Source organism: Antechinus flavipes, chromosome 5, assembly GCF_016432865.1.
Source record: "Antechinus flavipes isolate AdamAnt ecotype Samford, QLD, Australia chromosome 5, AdamAnt_v2, whole genome shotgun sequence".
NCBI lineage: Eukaryota > Metazoa > Chordata > Mammalia > Dasyuromorphia > Dasyuridae > Antechinus > Antechinus flavipes.
In genome coordinates this window covers 4,141,492-4,162,464 of record NC_067402.1, presented here as the reverse complement: position 1 = coordinate 4,162,464, position 20,973 = coordinate 4,141,492, and positions in this window count along the sequence as shown.

Here is a 20,973-nt window from a genome sequence, read left to right as displayed (position 1 = left end):
TTCCTGCCCTGCTATTTAGGAAGTGAGGAGATCCTTGCCCAAAATGGCATTTCTTCCTTCAGGTTTTGCTAAAGAGTCCTGATGAAAAAAGGAATGTTTTGGGATTAGAACAGCCTCAGCTTCCCCTCCCCGCCAACGATCTTGCCACCAAGCCAGGCGGAGGGTGAAGGGAAATGCATTGAGATGCTCTGTTTCTTCATTAGACTCACAACGGCGTGGTCAATTAAAGAGATTTTATCATGGCCATCGCCATCAGTACGGACAACAGGACTGCCATGTTGGACTTGTTAGTTTCACCCCAGACCCTGCCCCCGTTCCTCCTTCTTTGAGCTCTCCTGTTCTTGAATCTCCTCCCCAGTTCTGGGCTCAGGGAGCCTGGCACTAAGTGCTTGCTGCTGGCTGCTGGCTGGAAACGCCTTTTCATTTACTTCTGTCTCCACAGGGATTCCCTGGAGGTTCAGGGAAAGCATGTCAGCCAGATTCGGGAGCAGAGGAGCTGGGGGTGAGCCTCTCCCGCACCCCGGGGGACCTCAAACACATCTTGGCAAGCCTGCCTCCCACCTTCCTCACATGGGAAAGGGCAGAGTCAGCCCTGATGACTTCTGAGGTTACCCCCAGCTTGGGATCTGAGTTACTGAGTGAGCCCAGGCCGTGTCCTCCCTCCTTTCCCATGGAGGGTAAGCTCCCTAGGGCAAGAAATCTTCTGTCTTCCCGTCTTCATGTTGACTTCAGGGTCTGGCACATAGTAGGCGTTTCCCCCGTGTTTTCCTGGTGGTTACCCTCTGTTGCACTTTAACTCGTGCTGGGACTGAGCTAAGGTCACATTATTATTTTCTCCTGGTCTTTCCTTATATTCAGAGGACAAACCTGCCCCTCCTTTTGTGGAGGTAGTCGTGCCCAGCTTCCCACCGTACCTGCTTTGTCCTGGAGGTGGCCAGTGATCTGTCCTGGAGGCCCAACGGCCCCTGCCCGAGCTGCTTATCAGGCTGGAGAGAGGCTGGTCTGCAGCTGGGCCTGGCTTCCTGGGCCAGGGATTATAGTCTGCTCCCCCCTGCCCCTCGGGGCCACCAGAGGGAGCGCTCACCAGAATGCCGACCCCTGAGCGCAGCCCATTGTTCCCTAAAACAAGGACAGCGCCTGTGGGGGTTTTAATGTGCCTTTCACGAGGCAGATGTGTCTCAAAAACCCCAAAGCAAAACCTCCTCCTCGGATGATGATCTTGGCTCTGAAAGTAGGATAACTTGCCCTTGCTCTAGTCTGCTTCAGGGACATTCTGTGCACATTTGGTTCCCTTCCAGAAGAAACAATACTCATTTACAAGCATTCTCTCATTTGAGTTTCACAACAGCCTGGTGGGGTGATTTAGCCAATATTCTTAATGATGCCCATTTTACAGATGAGGAAGCTCAGGTTCTGAGAAGTTAAATCCCAGGTGTTTGAGGTGGGATTGGAACCTGATGCCAAGTCAAGCCCCGTCTCATCCTCTCTCTTGGTTATTAGTCAGTCCTGATTTATGGCAGGTTGGCCATGAACTTGAAGCTGGAGTGAGATCAGGCTTCAGGAAAAGGAAAGAGAAAAGGTCTGAGAGCCTGGTGCATCATGGTCCCTGAGAGTCATCTCTAGTCCTTCACCTGTCCTTATCTCTGCTCAGTGACTGAGGAGTTTCGGGCCTTGTGGGAGGGGCTGCTGGGATCCAGGGAGCTCAGGGTCCTAGAGGGGGCTGCAGTCACCAGAGGCCTCTTCTGCTTCGGTACTGTCCGGGCTTATACTGAGCACCCTTGAGTCACATTTTCAGAGTACTTGGTAGTGGATGGTTATTGGAAAACAAAATGGTTCCAATGGAGGACCAGCTGCCAAGGGCAGCGAGAAAACCTCATGTCCCGTCTCACCCTGGAAGCAATGACTCTTTAAGTGGGGTCCTCAAACTTTTTAACTAGGGGGCTAGTTCACTGTCCCTCAGACTGTTGGAGGGCCAGACTATAGTAAAAACACAAACTTTGTTTTGTGGGCCTTTAAATGAAAAAACTTCATAGCCCTGGAGGGGGATAAACATCCTCAGCTGCTGCATCTGGCCCATGGGCTGTAGTTTGAGGATCCCTGCAGATGTCCTAAGCTGTTTGTGATCAAGGGCAGGAAGGCTGGGGGAGGGCCAGGATGTCTCCCTTCTCTCCAGTGGGGGAGACTAGCCATTTTCCTCAAATGCACATTTAGAGTGTGTAGGAGGGTCCCCCAGGGCCATGGGAGCTGGGGAGGGGCCCCCTGGAAGGATTCTTGGAAAAAGAAGGCTCTCCAAGCTGGAGACAAGAGATATAATTGGGGCTGGACATTTAGGGGACGCGATAAGCAAGCCCACTGGGGCTAGTTCAGGGAAAGGTCAGTAATGCTGTTTGGCCCAGGGTGTGGTCGGCCACCCGAGGCTGGTTCAGATGGAGCAGAGGCGCTGGACTCGGCTGGGGTCCAGGGCGGCCCCATCCACCTTTGACATGGCGGCTCCCTTTATCATCTAGGGATGTTTGTTCTTGTCAGAGGCCTCAGAGCAGGAAGAGCTGGATATGGCCTCCTCCTGGAGCTTCACTTATTAGCTAGTTACATCTCCTGCGTCTTTCCCATGTTTTTGCCCACATTGACTACTTCACCTCAGCCTCAGTGCAGGAAGGGGGTCTCCCTGAGCCTTTTGCTGGATCTTTCTCGGCCATTCCAGCTTTGCTTAAAAAAATCTGTTAAAATAATTCTTTGCAAAGGTGGCTGTGAACAATCTCCCTCCGGCCCTGCCCGGGCAGAATGTGCAGGGCTCCGAGGAGGCCCATCCACTTTGGAGCATCAGACCAAACTTTCTAAGTCTCTTTATGGGGAAGGAGGAAGATGAGGCTGGGAGCCCCTTGGCCTACGTCACTGGAGCTGCAGTCGAACTACACCCTTGGAGGCTGTCCTGACAGAGCAGCCAGCATGGGTCTGGACCTGGGTCTCAAGTTCATGGCCTATGGGCTGTGATCAAAAGAACTGGGGGACAAAGAGAAGATCAGCTGGTGGTGGGGCTGGGACTGATGGGACAGGAGCCTTCCTGGCTTTTTGGGGTGGTCGTGAGAAACGGATGGGCTTGGTTGTGTCTGGTCTTTGAGGGAAGAATGTAAGGGATGGGAGGAAGAAGTGCCTACTGTTTTGGGGGCACCCTTCTTAGAGGCAGCGAGCTCCCCAGATCTCAAGGGCTTCAAACAGAGGCTGGAGGGCCCCAGGCTAAGGATGTTTGGAGGAGGTTCTGGCTCTGGGCTTGAAGTCTCTCCCAGCTCCAACACTGTGGTTCTAGGACTAGTGTCAGTGAAGGTCTGCAAGTGCTGACTAACATCTGCTGTGTCCCCCATGGCAGTGTCCTGGGGCAGGTGAGACTGAAGGGCAGCAAAGGCCCTTGGTTTCCCCTCTGCCTCATGGAGCCATCAGCAAGGCTTGTCAGCCAGCGCCAGGCCAGTCTCTGCTGTCGGGGTGACTGGTGGGACCATTGGGACACCCTCCCGGTCCTCCCTCTGCCTCTCAAGAGCCCCAGAACAATGGAGAGGTTCATGAAAAAGGGCTGGGAAGGCCCTTTGCCGATCTTGGGGATGCAGACTGAGTGGGGGGAGCTTGGAAAAGGAGGGTCTCCTGCTCCTGAATGGGGAGAGCGCCTGAAGCAGAGTTTGGGGGTCTGGAGAAGTCCCTCTCCCCCAGAGCCTGTTACTCAGACCAGAGATTCAACAGTGATCCTTGGGTTATGATTCTAATCCCCCAAGAAGGGGAAGATCTTCCTGGAGTAAAGATTGATCCCTGAGCATGAATTAGCTCACAGCAACATTTTACAAATTACCTGAAAGAGGAGGGGGGAGGGAAGAATAAAGGGGCAAAGCGGAAGAAGAGTGTGGGGGCTTTCCAGTGGCCAGGGAGGGTGAATAAGATGATGAGGGGCCTGGCTCTGGCCATTGAATCCCAGAGGAAAGGAAGTGGGGATGCTGAGTAGTTGTTCCCTCTCAGAGCGGGCGTCCTTCACCCTCTAGCCCCACTAACAAAGGGCTCTCCTCCTCCAGCCACATCTGGCAGGAAGAAGTCTCGGGGGGCCAGTGGCATGAGGTGCTCGGGAGAGATACCTGGGTTAGGGGGAGCAGCAGATGATGAGGAAGGCTCTGGGAGCTGACAGAGAGGCCAGGTGCCCGAGCGCTGGAGCTTGCCCCAGTGTGTCCCTTAATAGTGCACTTTGTGGGCGCTTTAAATGGTTATACTTGTGCCGACTCTTCCCATAGATTCTGCGGGTGGGGAAGGGGAGAAGGCTGTTCAGGGAGGAGGACTGTTTTGTACTGTAGCCCGTGTGATGCCATTGCCTTTGAGCTGATCACGTCCTACGGCTTATTAGGTAAAGGCACCGGTGGGGGCTTATGCATGCCTATGGTCTACATACCCAAGGAGTCCCCTTGAATCTGGAGGAGTCAACTAACCCCCAAATGGAGTTGGGCATTGGGGGACATAGAGAAAAACACTGACAACCTGAGGGGTCTCAAAGTGATATGAGCTGCACCAGGGCCGGGGGCTCCCGCCTCCTAGCAGGGCTCCCAGAAGAGCCTTGGATGTGATAAGAGGAGCCTCAGGGTCCCCCCTTGCTCAGAGAGTCTCCGCTTCATCCTCTTCCCCGTCCCCATCCCTCGCCTCAGTGGGAGCGGCTGCCTTAAGAGAGGAGATGGGGCTGAGAAAAGTGTGGCAGGAGGCAGTTAAGGACACAGTCAGGTAGGAGTAGAGCGTCCTAGAACGACCCTGAGAAAGGAAGTCTCCCTTGGCCCTGGGGAGCCTCGATTTATTGCTGGTGCTTCTCTCCCATTAGCAGTGATCATTAGAACACATAAGAAATGGGCTACTTGGGGTGTTAATCGCCTTCTGCCAGCGGCTGTTGTGGGACCCAGGCGGCACAGGGTTCCCTCTGCAGGTAAATCTTTCAGATCGCCTTTAGAAGGCACCATTAAATACCCTGCAGGAGAATTTTTGAGAGCTTAGGACCTCAGGGACCTCCAATGGAAGCAAAGGCCAGTGGAGGAGGCAGCGTCCCTTCATCCTCCACTCAATGCAAGCAATGGCAGAACCAAGGAAGACCAGAAGGAAACCTTTATTTGAATGACCCTTGGGGCTCCACTGGAGCTGGGAAGCAGAATGGGAGGTTCCAGCAGACAATGGGGCTCCCTTCGCCAATCACAGTGGTGCATCTTGGATCCTTAGTTTATTTGGATAACATAACATCAGTTCCTTTTGGTAATTCTGACCCACGGCCAAATAGCAGAGGATGGGAGCCACCATCGACAATGTCACTACCCAGGTCATGCCCTTAAAGACAAATTGTTGTGGCCTTGAGGCTCAAAGCCCCCAGGGGAGGCTGGGAGAGACCTGCTGAGGGAGCAGGACTGCTGAAAATTGGGGGAAAGAAATCTGACATCTGGTAACTTTCTATTTTGACAAATGATTCTTGTTAGCCAGGGCTCAGTTCAGCTTTTTCCCCTTGCTGGAGATTTCAGCATCTCCTAAATTTTAGCGCCCTGGGGCACGGCCCTGATCTCCCTGCCCTAGTTTTGGCTTGGCTGGTGGCCCATTTCAGAGTAAAAGATACCTTTGCTTCAGTGGTATTGACAGCATAAACTGAAGTGACATGCCGACTGTTCTCTGCTGTCTGTTATGTCGCCCTCTCTTTCCCTGATGTTGCTGAGTGGAGCGAGATATGACTGGTGGCCACCTGAGACCTGGGATTCACATACAGAAGCAAGATATATTTATATTTCATGAGACTCTCTCAGGGAACCAGGTTTTAACATCAGAATCAAAACTTACTCAAAGAGACCAAACTTTGCCGTTCCTTCCCGCACGGTCTTACTTCCTTGCTGACTAAGGCTTATGTGAATCCCTAAGTTTGGGGGGGGGGGAAAGCAACAGGCCCAGCTCAGAACACTCTGCCTCTTCCTTCCCTTGCTCCTGATTTCAATTATGAGCACGTGTTAACATGATGCAGGGACACTTTAAATTTGATGTCATTCAATTTGGCAAATACTCATTAAGAACATGAAACCTGTCTGGAATATTTTGGAAGTGAAGCGGTCATTCAGGTCGGGCTCTACAGCAGCGCAGGCTTCTGATCGCTGGGAGGTAGTGAGCGCTCCCTCCCTTCAAGCTCGTCAAGTCAAGGCTGGGGGCCATTGGTCAGGGAGGATTCCATCTTCTACAATTTTAGGTGGGAACCACAAGCCCACTATGGTCTCTTTTAGCTGGGAGATCTCTGATTTCTAGCCAGAATTGCTCTACAAATAGGATCTGGTGAGATACTACATGGAAAGTGCTTTGCAAATCTTCAATTATATCAATATTATCCATTTGTAGAGGTATTCACTGCCTCCCAGTCAGTGATCAGAAGCCTGTACTTATTTCAGGTTTGTTAGTCAGTCAATGAGCATTTATGAAGTGCCTTCTGTGTATATACCAGGTGCTGTAATGGGCATTTTACAAGCCTTCAAGAAGTTTACATTTGGATTGTTACATTGGAAGTTACATTGATGGATTGACCAAAACTCTTCTGTATCCCAGCTACCTTGATGAATGTGAGATCTCATCCCATGGACACTAACCAGGGTTCCAACCCTCACCTACCTACCCAACCTGGGCAAATTCTGTCTTCTTGTGTGCCCTCCTTGGGGAGCCCATTGGACAAGCTCTTTCTGATCTTGAGGCGAGGGGAGCAATCGGGTGACAGATGACTAGGATCTACACTAATGTCGTAGCTCTCTCCATGGAGAGAAATGTGGCTGTAGAAATGACAAGATTTATCAACTGGTTGGCTACGTGGAGTGAGGTTGGACGTGTACCTCGGGTGAGCCATATGAGTGGGGCATGTAGGTCTTTCAGTGCTTAATCTTTGTTCTAAAAGACTGTTTCCATCACTTTGTGCCTTTCCAGGACATTTTCCCTATTTCCATATCTCTGATAATGTCCTTTATCTTTCTGCTCTTGAACAATCTTGGCTGATCACGTGTAGCAGCCTCCTCACCTCCTCCTTGGGCCTCTTTACCTTTTTTTTTTTTTTTTTACCTTTTACCTTTTGGATAAGCTGAAAGATCAGTCCTTTAAAAAACGGTGAGATTTATTTCATGGCTTGTAGCCCTATGCTGTACGTAGAAGAATATCGTCTTTATATAATTGTATCTTTGAATGAAGCTGACAATTTCCCCAAAACAATTTTGCCAACTCTCCTTTGGCTATTAAAATCAGTACCGAACTCACTACCTAGTTATAGAGTCTGGTCAAGACACACACACATGTGCGCATATACATATGTGTAAATGCATACATGCATGCACACAGAGAATGAACATGCACATGTTTTATATAGACATGTCTGTGTATACATATATGCATACATGCACATGTATATGCATGGGTGCCTATAAGTTTATCTAAATACACAGCTAAAGGTTGGGATCCTCCAATCACAGACTTTCTTCTTTCCTTTAATTTTTTTCCTGTGAGGAGAAGTAGGCTGGATTGGCAAGTGAGCTGACTCCAGATAGGCTTGGAGTGATTCACATCTGCCCTTAAAAGTTGTGTGATCCTGAGTACAATCTACTCCTGTTTGCCTCAGTTCCCTCATCTATAAAGTAGAAATAATAATACTTACCTTATTTATGTTATCGTGAGGATAAAATGAGATAATGTTTGTCGAATGCTGGCAGATAGTAGATAATAAATAATGACAACGATTGTTGTGGTTTCTTTATGCTCCATTTGGCATTAATAATCATAGGGTTGTTGAACACAGTTATCTCTGTAGTTGCATTTCTCAAAGATATCAGATGATTTTGTGCAATGGATAGGAGCAGCTTTGCTGGGGATGAAGTAAACTTATCTGTCTCTCTTCCCACATTTAAGACTTTAATGAAAACCCAAACTAATAGTCAACATCCTGGGTCCTATATCCTGGCTTGTGGGGAACTATTATTATGACTTTAAAACCAGAGCAATTCAGGTCAGTAGAACTGCTTCAGTGTTCTTTGGAATCATTTCATTCCATTTTCATTTTTCCTAAAAAAAGATTCAAATTGTAATTATTGCTCATGGAGAAAGAGGTCATGGAATGATCTGAGTTAAGCTATCACTTGACATGCTCCCCAAGTGTAGCAACAACTTTTATGATTTTATGCTAATTTCCAACTAAAACCTCAATAGACAGTTAATTTAGGTCATACAAGTGCATCGTTAGCTTTCGAGGGATGCTGGATAATCATACTAATGAAGAATAATGATCACCTACGCACTCAACTAAAAATTATTTCTATGAAGACAAAGCCCCACCTTGTATTATCCTTCTTCTTAAATAGCCCCAAGCAGCTTATCTGCCACACCACACTGCTCCCGGAAAGAAGACAAAGCCTGAAATCAGAAAGAAGTGAGCCATGTGGAAGTGCCACATTTATGCTTTTGTGGACCACTTGAGTCCAGGCACTGGACCATGAGAGGCTGCACGTGCTGTGGATGGAGTCTTGAACCTGGAGCCAGGAAGACTTGCTTTTGAATGCTGCCTCATCCATTGACCGGCTGAGGGTTGCTGGGAAAATCTATATGGTTCTTTTTCCTCATCTGTAAATGAGCATATTGGATTTAGTGGCTTCGGGGGTCCTCTAAATCTATGATCATGTGATCCCTTCTTAGTGCTGATAAGCACTAATGCAACAACCTCCTAGTTATTCTGGTCTGAGGCTCCAGCTGTAGGTCACCCTAGTATACGAAAATAGATTATTTTTGCAACTATTGCTCGCTGGTCCCCACTGGTGTGCTTCCCTTTAACAATCATCCAATAGATATGATTAACTTTTAGCAAAAGGATTTTGTAATAATGTAATGTACTCTTATCATATAAATAATGCAAATTTGATGGGAAAAAAATCCCCAATAAAAAACCTGGGATGAAGTCTTTTATTGGACTCATACTCCATGGGAAGAGTGGGTCTTGCTCAGAGAGCAATGTAGGTACACTTATAGGATACAATCCTTTCTGTCTTTGTAGAACGCCCTCATAGCTTATTTTAGGTATTATTTTCTTTTTGGGCAGCTTTTTCGGTGAGCTTCCAAGCATTTATTCCTTGCTATAGCTAGTTCTCTTCACTACTTGATTGTCTGTATTTCTGCATCTGCCTTTCTATAATATGTGCCTTTCTATTTCCATAGAGGTGCTGTACTCTCCTGGACAAGCAGCTCTCCTGTAAATCTGCATGGCTGATGGAGGAAGAGAAAGTGAGGAAGAGGGAGAAATTCCCTCTCATCCTTCTTTGGGCTCCTCCACAAGCAGCTCTAGCTTACACTCTCTCCCACTCCTGAAATTTGTTCGTGGTATAGCTATTTAAAGGCCCTTGATGTGTGGCAAATTTGTTCCCTTATTTGACTCAGTCAGAGAAGTATTCTCACCTCATAAATATACTACCAGATATTAATACTTGTTAATACATTCAAGACTCATTCATTTGAGTTCTGTGATCATATCAGTCGGGATGTGTGTGTGTGTGTGTGTGTGTGTGTGTGTGTGTGCGTGCCCTGAACACTCTGTTCCTTGTACTACTAATAACTAGAGACAAATGTTGGTCATCGGGTCATAGTTTTGGAGCTGGCAGGAATGTCAGGAATCATCTGGCTGAATCTTTTCATTTTGGAGAGAGGAAGTGAAGGCCTAGAGAGGAGGAACCTTGTTCAAAATGTCTCAGCTAATTAGTGGTGGATCTGGGACAGCGACTTATCACACAACTTTGGGAAGTCTGATCCAGTAAGAATCAACACTTCTTTCCTAATTCCTTTCAGTGTCTGATTTTAGCATTATTGACTATGTGCTATGGAGTCTACCATTCATGTCTAATTATATCCAAAGATTTGTTCCCTGGAAAGGCACCAAGCTTCCTGAGGAGCCTGGCTCCATCCTTCCATGCCTCATCAGTGAGATTGGGGCCGTGGATGCCCTAGTTCTCTCCAGAGCATCCCTTATAGGACAACTGGTAATAGTTAAGCACTAGAATAAGTGAGACAGAGAGGCAGGCAGTGAGTGGGTCATGGGGGATAGAACACTGGTTTTGGAGAAAAGAAGACAGATTCAACTGGAACACATACAAGATGTGTGACTGAGCAAATTATTCCAGAACCTTCTTAACAAACTCTTTCAGCCTGAATATTGCCAATAGGTTGCTCTTCTGCTCTGTGCGACAGAGTTTCCAACCTGGGAGTGTTTTAGGCCTTTGGGTCCTAGGGCTGACAAACAAGTACATTTTACTATGTTAGGTATGCTTGCAGGAATGGACTTCTTTTCTTCCATTCAGAACTGGTCCTATAGTCAGATCCCTCTGTGGTCTAGGCACAGAGGCAGAATGAGCATCCCCTTGTCTCAAGTGTTTTCCCAAAAGTGAGGGGAGGCTGCCATTTTGGAAGAGACCCCCCCTCCCAATAAACCTCAGGTTCATCTGGCACCCAACCCATGCCTCTGTGTGATGTGATGTCTTACAGCTACCTGGATTTGTTTCCTGGGAAACAAAGCAAAGAAAGAAATGGCAAATGGATTGTGGTGTGTCGGGCAAAGGCTACTATACTGGAATTGCCTGCAAGGCAACGACTAGAATGGGGCCTCCATGGGTCAGCCCCTAGAGAAGGAGGTCTTGCTATGGATGCGGGTCATGTCCAGGCAGAGAGAAAGTGCTACCCCCCATCGGGAGAGGGAGCTCCCCTGATATGGGCAGTCTGAGCTCTCTGACCCTCCTCCTCTCCCTGCACCCCGGTTATTCTTTATTCTCTGAACAGGACTCTGCCAGCCGGGGCCAAGGGCCTGAGTGCTGCAGCGCTTTCAGCACCAAGGACAGGATCTGGCCCAGCCAGGGCTTGAGAGCTACTGAGCCTTCAGCACCAAGGACAGGGCCTGGCCCACAGCAGGCAGGGAAAAACCACTCCTTAATGGAACAAATGATTTGGCAATGAGCTTTTCTCACAAAGAGGGGGCAGGTTGGGAGCTGGCGTGGGCTTAGGGATGGGCAGTCAGCAGGGCCCAAGTTCTAACCCTAACCCCTCTGTGCAGTTCTGCCCCCCTCAGACTTATGAGATCTCTTCCCTCCGGCAGTTGTCTCCCAACAATGTGGTTTCTTCCTGTGTTCGTAAAACGAGACAGTCCAGACGTGGAACCAGGCACCGTGTCGGCCTCGTCCACAAATCACAGAGCGAGGCTGTCTTTGTCAGCTCTGACATTTGCATGGCATTCAAGGCCCTTCCCATTCTGGGACACTCGACCTTTCTGTCCTTCTCATGTCATTCTCCTTGGGGCTGAAGAATCCAGCCAGGATCTTGCCTTCTCATCTGTCTTAGAGCACCCTGGAGCACCTTCCACTTCACTACTTCCTCATTTAACCCTTGTGTGGCCTCTGGGCTCTAGGCCCTGCCTATCCCCAGTTGCTGTTCTATGGGTGCGGGGGGACACTGGTGGAAGAACCTACCTCTCCTAGGGGCGCTCACTCCCAGGGTCCTGACCCACCCAAATCTTGCTGTCTGTAAGGCAGGCTCTACCCATTAGGCCACATGGCCTTTCCTCAGGGAGGGCTTTCATTTCTGCTCATTTAGACTTCTCAGCTGTCCTGTGAAGTGGGTACTGTGGCTGCTGGAATGCCCATTAGACAGAGCAGTAAATGGAGGCTCGGCAGGGAGAAGTGACTGGGCCAGGCTCACACAAGCGAATTCTTATTGTGTCTTTTCCCTAGAGCAGGAAGCTAAGGGTGACCGGGCATTCCAGACGGATGTCCCCTTGCTGCACTGCTGCTTTGGCAGACCTGGATGAGACTGGGTGATTCTTTCTCCCCAGAACCTTCTGCCTGGGGGCTCTGGGGACCCAAGGGAGTAGAAAGAGGCCCCATGTACACGTTTTTCTGGTGTTTCCCAGCAATGGCTGCCCATGGGAAGTGAGGAAGAGGAATGGGCATTTTAGAGCACCTACTGTGTGCCAGGTGCTTGACCAACATTAATCCAGTTGATCTCACAACAATCCTGGCAAGGGGCTCTGATCCACCTTTTACAGTCAGGCAGGGGATAAGCCATCTCTGAGCCTCACTGGGTAGGGAGAGCCGGGATTGGGCCAGGACTTTGATTCTAAGTTCAGATTTGGGGCCCTCCTCCATGGGAGGCTCCCTGCTGTCTAACCCCAGACCCTCGCTCCTGCTGAACACAGCGTGTGGTGTCAGAAGACCTTTGCTTGATGATTGCAGGGCTGGGATGTAGCCACTGGGTGGGAGGGCAGGGACAGCTCGAGTACAGTGACCTCAGAGAAAGGGATAATGCGATAGTGACAGCAGAGACGGCTCCGGGCCATGGCACACTACCTGGGTCTGTGACTGAGGAGCTGTGGCCCGCTGCCGATGCCCCATATCTTCTTTTAGAAACATGGCATTGAATGTCAGGCCGTGAGAAGTGCAGGGGGAGGATGGTGGCGAGAGATACTGCAGACATTCAGATTTGATTTAAAGGGCAAACAGGGACTCAGGTGGGAAAATATCGGACAAATCACTCCCAAGATCTCCTGAATTGGGAGGGAGCTCAGGGGCTGCCTCGGACCCGTGCTGAAATGGAATCCCCTCTGCCATGTAGCTGACATGGCCCCTAGCCTCTGCCTAAAGCCAGCCGCCCAGGGGGAGAAGCCCTCAGCCCCCAAGGCAGTGCACCCCCCTGAGTCATCAGGAAGTGTTTTCTCCTGCGATTCCTTTGGGGTCTTTTTTTTATAACTCCCCCTCCCCACAGAGTCTCAGCATGGGACCTGGGTTCTACCTCTTGGTTCCCCAAATCTTGAACTGAAGAACTCAGGGTCAAAGCTGGAAGGGTAGAATGCCGCTTGTGGTGCCTGTTCCCCAGGGGCTGCCATTGAGTCCACTCCTTGATACAGATAAGTGAGCCAGTTATGGTGGGACCCTGATGGTGACAATGCCGGCAGGAAAGCACTGGGTCCTGGGCCCACAACCTGTGCTGGGAGCAGGAGACAACAGTTCTGAAGTCAAATTCCCAGGGCCTGCTCCTCCTGGGGGCCATGAGTCAAACAGAGGCTGTTTGTGCTTGGGGGCAGCCATTCTCAAAGTTGTCTTCGGAGGAGCGGCTCCCTGAGTCAGGAGAAACAGTGAGAAGGGTGGAAGTTTCCTTGTCTATTGGCCATAAAGTTACTGTGGGGAGGGAGGCTTCTCAGCCTGTTCCTGAAGGGAGGGAAGCCATTATGTCTCTGATTGGGCCTCCTAGGATGCTCCATCTGGGCTTGGGAGGGGCTTAAGGAGCTTCTTGGTCTTTCCCCTCATTTACAGAGGAGGAAACTGAGGCCCCAGAAGTGCATGGGCTTGCCTGCAGTGGCCCGGATGATTGACATCAGTCAGAGAAGCTGCAGCTGGCTCCCATCTTCCCTATGTCCCTCTCCAGATTATCATCCGCAGTGACTTTGACTAGATCTCAGACAGGATTAAACTCCAGATTCTGTTTGACACACGAGAACACTGAGGTGGGGGGGAAGGACTTGGGAAGTGGGAGAGCCAGGACCCTCAGAAGAGCTCCCCCTATTGTCTCCCCATTGCCAGGAGTTAGATTCATTAACCCAATGTCACAGCAGAATGATTGTAGCATTAAACTGTTGTTCAGCACTAATCTACACAGACATCCTTACCTGCATAAGTTATGGGGCCTGGCACATAGTAGGTATTTAATAAATGCTTATCCTCACTATTATCAACATGTGACAGTTTGCTGCCATCTCACTCCAGCCAAACCCTTGTGATTTGAGCTGTAGACGATATTGGTTACCAGTTCCCATCACCCCGATCCATGTCAGCCCCATCCTCCCAAGTGCCTCCCTGATCGCTCCATTAGTTCATCAGCAAACCATTAATGCTTCCCCTGAGCTGGTGTCCTCCCCCAGAAATCTCTGAATTATTGGCTTTTGCTCCTCTGTGCCCTCCTTCCTCCCCCCAGTAGCACGTGAGCTCCTGGGGAGCAGGGGCTATTTTCTATTGCTAATGTGTCCATCACCTAGCACAGTGCCTGGACCACGATGACACTTAATACTTCATTGTACTACCATGAGGGCAAACCCCCAAATCACTGCCTAAGACATGGCAGACCCCACTGGGCAGACAGTGTGTGGTCTTGGAGAAGTGCCTCACAGGAAGGAGGGGAGGTGGAGCACTGAGGAGGAGAGAGCTCCCAGATACCAGCAGCATTCCAGGTCACCCCTGTGGTCCCCCTTTCTCCCCTCCACCCACACTGATTCACCCTCTTCTACTTGGAGGAGCCCTTCTCCCACTGGGAACAGCTTTGAAGGTGGGATACTGGAAGTTGTTTCTCTTGCCTCAAGTGGTTGAGGACCTCGGAAGTCTAAAGCTGGAAATCAATTGAGCGGCCAAGAGTATACAGAGCACTGCTTTGGCGGAGGCCACTTGGCTCATTTCATTTTCGCTGGGTTTCAGGAAGTGTTTGGATGCAGGAGTCTTTTCACAGCAGCCATGTTTGTGTCTCTAAGTGCCCGGTACCTGTCCATGAATGCTGCTGCTCATGCACTAATTGGGAGCCTGGGGGCTTCATCCCGGGGCTGTGGAAGGATCGCTGTTGTCACAGAAGACATCCCCTCATCCTTGTGCAGCTGCTTCCAAAGACTGCAGCTGGATAAGTCCCCGATGAGGACTCATCTTCAAGGCCTGAAAGAAGCATGAGTTTACTCCAATGCAAAGAGCTGCAGGCTTGTGTGTGTGTGTGTGTGTGTGTGTGTGTGTGTGTCCATTTAATTTATTGCTGAACTTTTTTTTGGTAATCCTAGACTGTGATCTCACTTCCCTTTGTAGCTGGCTTTTCTTTCTTGCAGATCCACAGCTGCCCTACCCTTGGCGTCCTCAGGGAGTCGCCTCCAGTCTGTCAGTGACTTGCCCAGAGCTGCTCAGCCAGGACCAGTCAGAACCCCATTTTCCACTGACTTTTCTCCATCTACTCAGCTCTAAACATAGCACTTCCTGAATCCCAAGAAACGCTTCCCATTCACTTTGGCTGGACCCCCGCATCTCGGTCAGCTCTCCGCCCTGCCTTTCTTAGCCTGCACCTCTGGCTGCGGTCTTTCTTGCCCTTTTGGCCCCACGTCCTGGCCGTTGCTAAGTGGAGGACCAGCTTAGCCTTTAAAAGTGTCCCCACCTCCTGACATGCAGCCATCTTTAGGTCTAGCTTTTCCCTTCAGCCTCAGGAACCAGCATCTCCTACTTCTTCTGGCATCCACTTGGCTAAGCTGGTATTTGCTGTGCAGCATCTTGAGTGGCGGAATTGGTGGAAGAGCCTGTGATTTGAGTCTTAGCTGAGTCTGTGGCAGGTCCCAGACCTTCTCATATCTGGGGTCCTCATCTCTAAACTGGAGTCATTGCAACCTACGTGGCCTACCCTGTTCATTCTCTCATTTCCACTGACCTGGTCCAGGCTGCAGCATCTTCCCCACCAATGCACTTACACAGCTGGGGGCAAAGTCTTCCCTGACAAGCATTCTGTACACGTTAGCTCTTTGCTTTGACCTTCAAAGATGGCTTCTTCTCCACAGCCCGAGTCCTTGATCTTAGAAGAGGAGGGAAGAGGCAGGACTCACGTGGATGGTCAAACATGGAGTCTGTTTATTCCAAATTCTCTCAGCCTAATAGAACTTAATATCCTTATATAATCAAAGCATACTGTGCATGTGGAACCACATAAACAACTTGCTATTGTGTGCAGATGTTTCCTTGCCCCTTTTTGTATCATTCTGCTTTAATTATAACACAAGTTGTCAACCCCTCACTTTTCAGGGAGGCTGAGAGCCCTTGAGAGACAGTGAGCCAAACCAGACACTGTCAGAAGGTTCCTCTTACTGTACTAAAGGGACTTAAACCTTGCCCAGGGTTCCCCATTATCTGTGGCCCTCTACAAAGGACCTGACTGGCTCCCAACCTAGCTCTTGTTTCACATTCACAAGGAAGATCACTGACTTTTTGGGAATACCTTCTATCCCTCTCATGCTGTTCCAAGTTATCTAAAGCCTCCCCAGCCTACCTTTGCAGTCTCCCCAGTCCACCATTACAACCTCCCCAGTCCACCATTACAGCCACCCCAGTCCACCATTATAGCCTCCCAATCCACTTTTGCAGCCTTCCCAGTCCACCTTTGCAGCCTCTCCCATCCACCTTTGCAGCCTCCATCGTCATTGCTGAACAAAACTTCCATCATCCCCAGAAGCCATCTACTGGGTGCTTCAGTGCTGGCTGGTTCCTCGGACTCACCTGGACTTCCAAGGTCCAGATAAAATATCTCCCCACTTCCCCGGGGAAGACCCAGCCTTCTTTGCCCCAAACAGCCATTGGGGATGGCTCCTTCTCACTTTCTCTTTTCTAATCACTTGACCCCCAGTAACTTCATTGTGGGGGAGAGGTCCCTCTAGAAGTGCAGATCTCTCCTTTGGACTGCTTCAGTTTGGAGAATGCCTGAGGGTCCCCAGGTAACCTAGTGGCTGGTATGTACCTGAGTCGGTCCTGGAAGGTGGGCCAAAATCTCTGACCCCTCTATGCACACTTAATAGACACTTGCTGTTTACTTTGTCATATAGTCATCCTCTTGCTTAAACTGCAGACTAGAGCCCTGCAGGGCAGTCTTTTACTTTCCTCCTTCTCAGAGAATCTCCTTGTGCAAAGAGGGCCATGTCTGGAAACTGAGGTGGGGGATTCAGTTCCAGCTCCACCTCCCACTCCCTGGGTGACCTTGCACATTATCCCCTCTCAGAATCATTTTCTTCAATTGAGAGATTGGGGAGGGGTAAGTGTTTGGGGCATAGAGTCTGTGAGGTCTGCTCAGGCTCCAGCGTAATGATGTTGCACCCAGGAGAAACCTGGTGATAATGATATACTCTTGTCAGGACTCACAAAAACAAATCTCTTAAAATGAAAACAGGCATGCAAATAACCCTCCCCTCCAACTGGATGGCTTGAATTGTGCTGCCGGTGCTCAGCAGGATGTTATGGAGGGTCTGGAGCACAGCTGAGCAGCCCAACAGCCTCCCTCCCTCCCTATGCTACTCCAGCTCTCTTTGATTTCTTGGATGTGAGGGGCCTGCTGAGGAGGAGTCAGCTGCTTCCTCTGGATGTGGTCCCACCTGGGATGGGGCTGAGGTGAAAGGAAGCCCTAGCAAAGAGCCCCGCGAGCTTTGGTGCCTTGAGGGCTCTGGAGATGTCTGTCTGAGAGAGACACGTTCTAGGACCAACAGGGGGAAGGTGTGGGGCTCTTTCAGATTTCAGGCTCAGGGGTTATTTCCTTTCACCTGGAGTTCCAAGCACCTACTGTGTGTCCTGGACTAGGCACTGATTTAAATGCCTTTGATTTGGGTCCTGTCCTTCTGAGCTTATCGCAGCCCTGTTTCCTTGACGGCCTGGCAGCCGACGTCTCAGCTTCTGGCTGAAGCTGCCCATTGGTGCCCACTGGCTTTGTCGGGAACGGCCTCAAAGAGGAGAGCCCCAGTGCATAGGACCATGACCACATGACCACATGACCACTCTCCCGTTCCTTTTGGGAGCCACTGTGAGTAGCTGGGCACTGCTCACTGTACCTCAGGAGATTCTTTTATTCAAAGCAGTCCCCAAGGGGAAGAGAGCTTCATGCTGTAGTCCTTGATGGGTGTGGGGAAGATGAAGGCTCCCTTGGGGGAGGCCGCAGGCCCTGGGCCTCGGACCCCCTTTCATGATAACTGTGGTTTGGCTCAGAGTGCTGCCAGTCTCCTTCCTCTGGCAGAGGATGGTCCTCTGCTCATGGCCCCAGGGCCTGGAGAACATGATATGTATTTGCTTCTCCTCCCTCTGGTTCTTTAAACCAAAGCTGGGGGATCACTTATCAGGTGTGTCATTGAGGGGAAATTGTGCTCAGGTCTGGGTGGGACCCTTCCAGCTCGGGGATGTTACAATTGTCCACCCAATGGTACGGATCTCAGGTGAACTCTCCTTCCTTGCTTGGGTGGCCTTTCAAGGGGTGTGTGTGTGTGTGTGTGTGTGTGTGTGTGTGTGTGTGTGTGTGTGAAGGTTGTAGGGAGGGACTCTGGATTGAGAGGGGCTTTGGGTTACAGTCCCTGGTCTGCCACTTACTGCCTGGGATTTCCTTCTTTTTCTGCAAAACGGACCTTTAGAGGCTGGGCGAGTTCATTTGTGATTCCAAGGGGGATCCCTCTTTGCTTACTGGTTGGCTGAAGGGCCCCGAGATCCCCTTAGTTGTGAGACTTGATGACACTTTGCTAATTTCCACAACTTTCTCTCAAGGTTCCCTATTCTCAAATGATCTTCGCTGTTCTGAAAACTTCCTGCACTTCTCTTGGCTGCTGGGTCAAGTGAAAGGTGGACTTTGCGGGTCCCCCAAAATAACGTTAAAAATCCTTCCCAGAGAGTCTCTGGTTGTGCAGAGAGGGTCGGTTCTGCCATCTTGACAGGGGGCTCACCTTTCCCACCCCTGAGATTGCCCGGAGGACTTGTGGAGGTGGGCCAGCCATGCCCGTCTCCTCGGTATGAAGGGCCAGACGTGCCCATCTCTGAGGGCCGGTCATGCCCGTCTCCTTGGTACCAAGGGCCAGCCGTGCCCATCTCTGAGGGCTGGCCATGCCCGTCTCCTTGGTACCAAGGGCCAGCCGTGCCCGTCTCCTCAGTACCGAGGGCCGACCGTGCCCATCTCCGAGGGCTGGCCATGCCCGTCTCCTCAGTACCAAGGGCTGACCAAGGGACTTGGTGATTGAAGCAGATTTGATTGATCGGTCCAAGACAAAAGACGGTTTTTGACAGAGTGTTAATAAACTCTCTCCAGCAGTGGTGGGCGCCTTTCAAGAGCTTTCCGTTTGTTGTGGAAGTAATGAAATCTGCAGAGAACTATTCTATGGCTCTAATTGAATTTCACAGAAGTCGCCCTGGTGTGACCCCAAATGAAAAATAAAATTCTCCCCAGCCCCCCACTCCCCAAAGAGACTCTCTGTGGAATCAGTGATTAAAAATGCTAAACGGGCAGGAGAGGGTCACATCGCACATAATCAACAGCTCTGGGTAATGAACACTTTCAAGGCGCTCGAGCTGATGGCGATAAGTTACCCAGGACCTAGAGGGGCCCGGAGAAAGATTGGCAGCCAGAGAAGAAAACACCTTTGCAGAAGCCACGGGGTGCCAGCCAAGCTGACTTGAAAGCGTTCTATTAAAATGAGCCCCAGATCGAAGGGATAACGTCTACCCAGCTCCAACAGAACTTCTGGGGCCACCAGAGCGAGCTTCCGGGAAATTTGGCCGCCACTGGCCTGGCTGCCCGAGCCCTCCCTGCCTCTGTGGGGCTCCTGGAGGCCGAGAGGGCCCGGGCTGGCCACCAGTCAGACCCAGGGCAGAGAGGTGCTGGGGAGAACAAGGGCCTGGGGCCTTCCAGGTGACAGACAACGAGCAGAGATTGTGGCCCTCGGAGCCAGGTCTTCCCTGGAGCCTTCTTTGGCCACTTTAGGAAGCTTCTCCTGAGGCTGGAACCCAGAGCTCACAATCTAAAGCAAATGAATATGTGCCAATGGAGGAAAGTTCCTGGAATTAGGAAGTGCTGGGAAAGGCTTCCAGTAAAAGAGGGGATTTTATGGGGCTAGCACAGTGAAGGCAGAAGGCCTAGATGAGGAGGGGGCATTCCAGGCCTGGAGCACAGCCAAAGAACGTGGCCAGAACTGCCAGGGGGAGGGCTTGGAGCCAGCTTGGATACAAGAGACTGCTGTGGGGAGTCAGGTGTGTGTGTGTGTGTGTGTGTGTGTGTGTGTGTGTGTGTGTGTGTATGTGTCTGTGAGAATGTGTGTGTGTGTGTGTGTGTGTGTGTGTGTATATGTGTGTGAGTGTGTGTATGTGTGTGTGTATGTGTGTGTGTGTGTTGTGTGTGTGTGTGTGTGTGTATGTGTCTGTGAGAATGTGTGTGTGTGTGTGTGTGTGTGTGTGTGTATATGTGTGTGAGTGTGTGTATGTGTGTGTGTATGTGTGTGTGTGTGTTTGGAACATGTTGGCTGTAAGGTGCCCGCTGCCCGCCCAGTATGACATGACTGACAGACAGATGGATCGGGAACCCAGAGAGTGGCAGGTGGGGCAGATTTGGGAATTTTCTGCATAGAGATCCCACATCCTCCAGGGCTGCTGAGACCATGACAGAAGCAGTGGGGAGGGAGGAGACAAGAGGCCCAGGCTGGAGGCCCGCCCGGAGGGAGGCCGTGGTCCCAAGGAGGGTCCAGAGAAAGAGACAGAGGAGAGAAACCAGTGCTCAGCAAAGGGGCCAAGTCAAAGTGCTCGGGACCAGGACGACTACATTGACACAAATCAGTTCCGGACGTGATATTTTAGGCAGCGTGCTGATGGGTCAGTCCCCGGAGGAGCCGGCCCCTTGGGATGGGGGCCGCGGGTCACTGTCTAGTTTCTGAGGGGGTCACGGGGCGTAGGGCCGGAAGGCGGCCCTCCACAGCATACTGTGCTGCTCGGGAGGATGTTCCCAGCCCCTCCCCCGGGCCTTTCAGGATGAGTGGGTGACCCCTTGCTGGGAATTCTCATTAAGGCCCATGTGGGCCTCGCTGCTGCTGCTGCTCCCTCCCAGTCTGGCTGAAGACTCCAGGAGGGAGTGTTCCGCGCCTGGGAAGAGCAGGGGATTTAAAGCCATTCATTGTATTAAGTCTCAGGGTGCGCTTTATTTAAAAATACTGGAAATTACTTCTGCTGCAAATGTTAAATTAACCCTCCTAGTGGCTTCTGATGTATGCACCAGAACCAGAGGCTGAATTTCCTGGGGGCCAAGTTAATATTTCTCATGGGAGTGCAACCACTCCACCAGCATAATACAGATAGGCAGTGGGGAGTGTGTGTGTGTGTGTGTGTATGTAAGTGTGTGTGAGTGAGTGTGTATATATGTGTGTATATGTGTGTG